Below are 7,236 nucleotides of genomic sequence, written 5' to 3'. Positions count from 1 at the left end.
TAGATTATATTGGACTCATTGTACAATTAGGAGTCATGTCACTTAAATTCTTGGTACAATTGTTAATGTGTCTAATAAGGAACACAATGGTCTTTTCTTCAATTCAATTCAATAAACTTTTATTGTCTATTGTATTTAACATGCCACAAGTTATTGTTATGGCACTGTGGATACAGTGTCAAAAATTAAACAACCTTTCCCCTCAAGGAACTTATATTCTAATAGGTAACTGTATCTTTATACACATAAGTAAATAAAATATGTAAGAAGAAATGCAAAATAAATTATTTGGAAACAAGGAGGCAATTAATCATATTGTAATCTGTCTAGTCAGATTATATCTGGACCATATGGTTCTGTATTGGGAGCATGCTAGTAATTTCTCTCTTAGGATGGTGAGTAGTCAGAGGAAGCCAACAAGGATATTTAAGAGTATGGAACTCATACCATATGAGGACAAGCTGAAGGTACGTTTATCCTAAAACTGTAAAGACTTGAGAAAGAAGAGTAAGACCTATTCCTACTTTTGGCCACAGAGAATAGATCTAAGAGCAATGACTGGCGGCTGCAAAGGCATAAATGTAGGTTTAATAGAAAGAAAACTTTTCTAATCATGAGAGCTATCTAAAATTGGAATCAACTTGTGAATAGGTAGTGGTGTTCCACTCAAATGAAGTCTCTAAGCAAGAGATGGAAGACGTTTTCAGGGATAGGTTGGACTAAATGGCATTAAAAGTCCCATATGACTTTGAAAATCTTTTTAAAAAGGCAAAATAAAAAGATAATTATACAGGAAGTTGTCTGGTGAGTTCAGAATTTAAATTGTTCTGTATAAAATGGAAGGAAGGACACAAATTAAAAAAAATAATAGCAATAGAATAGAATTGAAGGAAATAAAAAATCCTGGCCTTGGATTGAGAAATCTTTGTTATAAACCAACTAGTTATATGGCCATAGACATGAAACTTACCTCTCCAAGTCTCAGTTCCATCATATGCAAAATAGACAGAAGAATATTAAACTATCTACATTATATGACTATGGTGAGGTTCAAATGAGATTATGGATTTGAAGCACGTGGGAAACCTTCAAATACCATATAAACGGCAGTGATTAATGCTAGAGATCATCTAATTTATCTGTCATATTGAGAAAGCAAGACCTAGAAGAGTGAAGTGACATGTCCAAAGTCATGTAAATAAGAAGGCATATTATAATCATGACTCCAATCCAGTATCCCAGGCTCCTGTTAATTTCTCTTTCGATTACAGAATGTTTCATATAGTTGGAAAGACAGTTTCAGGAAGACTAAAGCCCAGAGTGAGTTAAGGGGTTGTAAATATGGGGAGAGACAACCATTCTAGAGAGCAATTTGGAGCTATGCCCAAAGGCAATAAAACTGGGCATACTTCATGAGTCATCAATACCCCTACTATGTCTGTATCTGAAAGAGACCATAAAAATGGAAAAGGACCTCCATGTATGAAAACATTTATAGCAGCTGTTTTTGTGGTGTCCAATAATTGGAAATGGAGGGGTTGTCTATCAATTGGGGAATGGCTGATCTAGTTATGGTAATTGGATTTGATGGAATACTATTGTTCCATAAAAAATGATGAGCATGTGCACTTCTAAAAAACCTAGAAATACACAAACTGATGCAGAGTGAAATGAGCAGAATCAGGATGATATTTTACACAATAGCAGCAACATTGTATAATTACCAACTTTGATAGATGTAGATCTTCTCAGCAATGTAATGATCTAAGATAATTCCAGAAGACTGATGATGGAAAATATCTGTATCCAGAGAAGGATGAATGCAGATTAAACCATACTATTTTCTGTGTGTGTGTCTCTGTTTATGTCTGTCTGTCTCTTTCTTTCTCATAGTTTTTCCTTTTGTTCTGTTTCTTCTTTCATAACATGACCAATGTGGAGAAAATAAAAATAAAGCAAATAGGAAAAGAGGGAGAGAAAGAAATGGAGAAAGAAATAGAGAGACAGACAGAGGCAGATAGGGATAGAGTGATAGAAAGAAAGAGACATCATAGCTAGATGGGTATATCTGTGCTATTTACACATGCATGCATCTATGTATATTCACATGTATCTGTATATGCACATGCATGTGTATATATGCACATGTATGTAGGTATGTATGTGTGTATATGTGTGTAGATACCTATCTATGTGCATATATAACGCTTGTTAAGAATATTAGAGTAATTTCCAAAGTATTTTTTAGAGCCAAAATACAGAGGAGAGATTATCCCTTGTGGTTTGAATGAGTTTTCATGTTTGCAGATAACAGATATAACCTTAAGTTATTTTTTTTGCTTTGATTTACTTTCTCCTTGTCATAGAAATGGGCCTCAAGATCGAAAAGGTAGAAGAGAAATGATGAAGCAGGACTCAAGTCCAAGATAGGTGACAAAATAGTAAAAGAGTATATAAGTGACTAAAAAAAAAATAACTTCAGGTTTCCATGTCCACATCAAAGGACATACTAAGGCATTAAAAGCACTTACAGATGTGATCGTAAAGAAATTCCTAAAGATGCATATATTTTAGTGCTTCCCCCACAGTCCACAAAATACCTGTAAAGAATGATTCTCAACAAATTCTAGAGTAGCATAAGCCACAGAACAACAGAGTGAAAGAGATTTCCAGCCAAAGGTAACCTGGAAGGCTGACAGGAAAGATCTATCCCATGGGATGCTGAGCTGAGTGGAGCCCAGCCCTGGCCACCCAACACCTGGAGGAACAGGACCTGAACAGACCTCCAGGGCAGAATTCTCAGCAGGGAGGGTCCCAGATCCCTCAATCCACAAGTAACAAAGAAAGCTTCAAAGTTTAGTGTGGCAGAGCTTTCCCAGCTGGGCCAGAGGGGAGCAGGGTCCCCCCAGCACTGGTCCTAGATGGCAGCAGAGGAAGCAGCAGCAGCAGTGGGTGGAGGGCAGCTATGGTTGCCATGGAAGCAGCCTGGGTTCATTGTCCTAGCTGCTCAGCTTAAAGCCTCTGGGGGAATTGAGCAGGGGATCTGAACCTCAGCCCTCATTGGTGGCCTGGCCCCTACACAAAGCCCCTGGGGGAATTGAGCAGCCGATCTGAATATCAGCCCTGAGCATGGTCCTGGGGGGAGGAGGAATCCTTCTTGACAAAGGATTCAAAAGTCAAGTAACTGGATGGGAAAATGCCCAAAAAGAAAAAAAAAACCATAGAAGATGACTTTCTTGGTGAACATATATCTCCTTCCATCCTTTTGGATGAGGAAGAACAATGCATACTGTCAGAGGAAGTCAAGGCTTCTGCCTCCAGTACCTCCAAAATGAATATGAAATGAGCTCAGGCCATAGAATAGCTTGAAAAGCGAGTCAGCAGCATGCTAAAGGGGAACCAAAAATCCTGAGGAAAATAATACCTTTAAAAATAGGCTAACTCAATTGGAAAAAGAAGTCCAAAAAGTCAATGAGGAGAAGACTTTAAAAAGCAGAATTAGGCACGTGCCCTCAATACCTCCAGCTCTGCTGTCCTTCTCCTCTTCTTCCTTCTCCTCTTCCTCCTCCTCTTCCTCCTCCTCCTTCTCCTCCTCCTCATTCTCCTCCTCCTCCACCTCTTCCTCCTTCTTCTCCTCCTCTTCCACACCATCACCACCATCCTTTTCCTCCTCCTCCTCCTTCTGCTCTTGCCCTGCTGCTGCTGCTTCCCCCCCCCCCCCCAGTTCCTTTGGAGCAGACTGCCCTGGTGCCTCTTTTGTGAAGTGTGGCTGAGGAGACCCTCAGACTCACCATGGCCGATGAGAAGCTGAAGGAAGGAGTCAAGACTGAAAACAACGACCGCATTAATTTGAAGGTGGCAGGGCAAGATGGTTTGGTGGTGCAATTTAAGATTAAGAGGCACACACCACTTAGTAAACTAATGAAAGCCTATTGTGAATGACAGGGTTTGTCAATGAGGCAGATCAGATTCCGATTTGATGGGTAACCAATCAATGAAATAGACACACCTGCACAGTTGGAAATGGAGGATGAAGATACAATTGATTTATTCCAGCAGCAGACAGGAGGTACTTACTAAAAAGAAAATCTACAACTGCACTCCAGAACTGTGCTCCCAAGGAAAACAATATATTCACAATTAGAAAACCACGATTTGGTTCATCCACATCCTGACTACTGCAGTATAGTTTTCTCTTTTCTTTGATTCCCTTCTCCCATTCCTTTATTGTACATAAAGTAACTGGTGTATGTGTACAGGCATAATCCATATTTTTTTTAACTAAATGGCTGATGGTATGTTTTGATCAACATAAAATGGAGATGGGGAAGGGAAAAAACAAACTGGTTCTGTGAAAATATCCCTTTTCTCCATTAGTGGCATGCTCATTCAACTTTTATCTTTATATTCTAGTAAGTTATTTTGTTCTCACTGTTTAACAACAACAATAACAAAAACCTACAAAAAAATCCTTGCATACCTTGTTTGATTGGATAATTTCAATGTTTTTCTTTATCATTGTAAAACCAAGGACGATTTTATAACTTTTTTGTACATAACTGTTACATGTAGGGCAATCTCTGTCTCTCAGTAGGGATAAATTACTATAAAGAAATTGATCCTAGATAGTGTTCCCTTTAAGTCACACATCTTGTTGTTTAAATAAACTTCTTGTTTAAAATAAAAAAAAGCAGAATTAGCCAAATGGAAAAGGAGTTTCAAAAGCTCACTGAAAAAAAAGAGTTTTTTAAATGAGAGTGGATTTCAGGGAAGCCAATGACTATATGATAAATGAAGAAGTTATGAAACAAAACCAAAAGTTTGAAAAAATAGAAGATTATGTGAAATACCTTATTGGAAAGACAACTGACATGGAAAATAAATCCAGGAGAGACAATTTAAAAATTATGAGACTACCTGAAAGCCATGATCAAAAACGGAGCCCAGACATTATCTTTCATGAAATTATCAAGGAAAACTACCCAGATATTCTAGAACTAGAGGGCAAAATAAATATTGAAAGAATCCACCAATCACATCCTGAAAGAGATTCAAAAAGAGAATAGGAATAATGTGGCCAAATTTCAGGGCTGTCATGTCAAAGAGAAAGTATGGCAAGCAGCTAAAAAGAAACAATTTAAGTATTGTGGAAACACAATCAGGATAACACGGGAACTGGCAGCTTCTACACTAAGGGATTAAAGGGCTTAGAATATGATATTCCAGAAGTCAAAGGAACTGGGATTAAAACCAAGAATTACCTACCCAGCAAAACTGAATATAATACTTCAAGGAAAAAAATAGTCATTCAGTGACATAGAGGACTTCCATGAAGCATTCAAGATCAGAACTGAGTAAATAGAAAATTTGACTTTCAAACATAAGAATCAAGAGAAACATGAAAAGGTAAGAGCAAGAGAAATTATAAAGGACTTTCTAAAGCTGAACTATTTACATTCCTACATTGAAAGATAATATTTGTAACTCTTCAGACTTTTCTCAGTATTTGGGTAAATGGAGGGATTATACACGCAAACACACACACACACAGAGTACAATTTGAGTTGAATCAGAAGAGATATCTGTAAAAAAATAAAATAAAATTAAGGGGTGAGAGAGGAAAGTGCTGAGAGGAGAAAGGGAGAAATGGAATGGGGCAAACTGTCACTCACAAAAGAGAAAAGAAAACTCTTTTTCAAAGGAGGAGAAAAGGGAGGAGGTGACAGGGGAAAAGTGAAGCTTACTCTCCACATAAGGCTTAAGGAGGGAATAACATGCTCACTAAATTGGATATGAAAATCTATCTTATACTACAAGAAAGTAGGGGAGAAGGGAACAAGTGGGGTAAGGGGGATGGTAGAAGGTAGGTTAAATGGGAGAAGGGAGTAACTAGAAGTAAACACTTTTGGGAAGGGACAAGGTCAAATGAGAGAATAGAAAATCAGTGGGGGCAGGGTAGAATGGAGGGCAATATAGTTAATCTTACACAACATGATTATTATGGAAGTCTTTTGCAAAACAACACATATATAGCTTGTCAATTGCTTGCCTTCTCAGTGGAGAAAGGTGGGAGGGAAGTTGGAATTCAAAGTATTAGAAATGAATGTTGAGAATTGTTATTGCATATAACTGGGAAATAAGAAATACAGGTAATGGGGGTACAGAAATTTTTCTGGCCCTACAAGAAAAGAGAGAAGATGGGTTCAAGGGAAGGGTGGAGTGTGACAGAAAGGAAGGGGTAATCAGAATGCAAGGTGTTATGGGGTGGAGGGAGGGGAAAGATGGGGAGAAAAATTGGAACTCAAAATTTTGTGGAAATTATTGGCAAAATCTAAAAGTAAATAAATAAAACTATTAAATATTAAAAAAAAGAAATTCCTGGGTCTATTTGAGAGATTGTGAAGAGTAGGACTATGCAATCATGAAACTACTCAAGACAGACTGTGATTTGCAAGAGGACCACATCTGTCCTCTAGCTTCTTGATAAGATCTCTTTAGTTGAGGTTGGGGCAAGAGAAGAGCTTAAAATAATGCAAAGGGCTGAGCATTGTTCCATGGAATCAGTCAGGGTCATAGTCTTATTAGCACTCTCCAGTTTTAAACACTCTGCACCCACCAATCAATCTTCAAACCCTTTATTATGTCTCTCTCATCTGTCCTCTTATATTCCTCATCATGACCATGCTAGGTCCTCATTGTCACGTACTGGCTTATTCTAATGGAGTCAAGTAGGTATTACCTTTCACACACTTTCTGTGATTCAAACCAACCTTCACACCATTGCCAAATTCATCTTTCTTTTGCATAGGTCTAGTCATAGCTGCATAAAAATCCTTCATTGTTTCACAGTTATCTGCTGAATCAAATTGTGGACTCTCCCCCCACTAGAATGCCAGTTTAGAACTTCCATGCTCTAACATCAATTGAGGATCTCACTTATCACTTTGGTGTATCACGAACACTACTCATCATTTCCCATACAATTGTATCTGCAGCCTAACTCTATTCCCCGCTTTTGCTCTAATTGAAGTCTGAGGGATCTGGGTTCAAATACCCACTCTGACATCTGAGAAGTAGCCTTCAGGAGTTCATTTAACATCTATGATTCTTGGATTCTCCATCTGCAAGATGGAGACCATAATTCCTTCAGTAAGTACCTCACAAAGTTGCTGTCAGACTCATAAGATATTATAGATGTAAAGCATTTTGTAAGCTTTAAATTATGCCATATAAATG

At 37.9% G+C, this 7,236-nt stretch overlaps 1 pseudogene; it reads left to right on the top strand.

Annotated features, from left to right (window-relative positions):
* The first annotated feature begins 3,792 nt into the window (after positions 1-3,792).
* Positions 3,793-4,080, top strand: LOC140511961 (small ubiquitin-related modifier 2-like; annotated as a pseudogene).
* Positions 4,081-7,236: the final 3,156 nt, after the last annotated feature.

Source organism: Notamacropus eugenii, chromosome 6 (genome assembly GCF_028372415.1).
Source record: "Notamacropus eugenii isolate mMacEug1 chromosome 6, mMacEug1.pri_v2, whole genome shotgun sequence".
NCBI classification, from domain to species: Eukaryota; Metazoa; Chordata; class Mammalia; order Diprotodontia; family Macropodidae; genus Notamacropus; species Notamacropus eugenii.
This window is presented reverse-complemented; position numbering and strand designations above follow the sequence as displayed.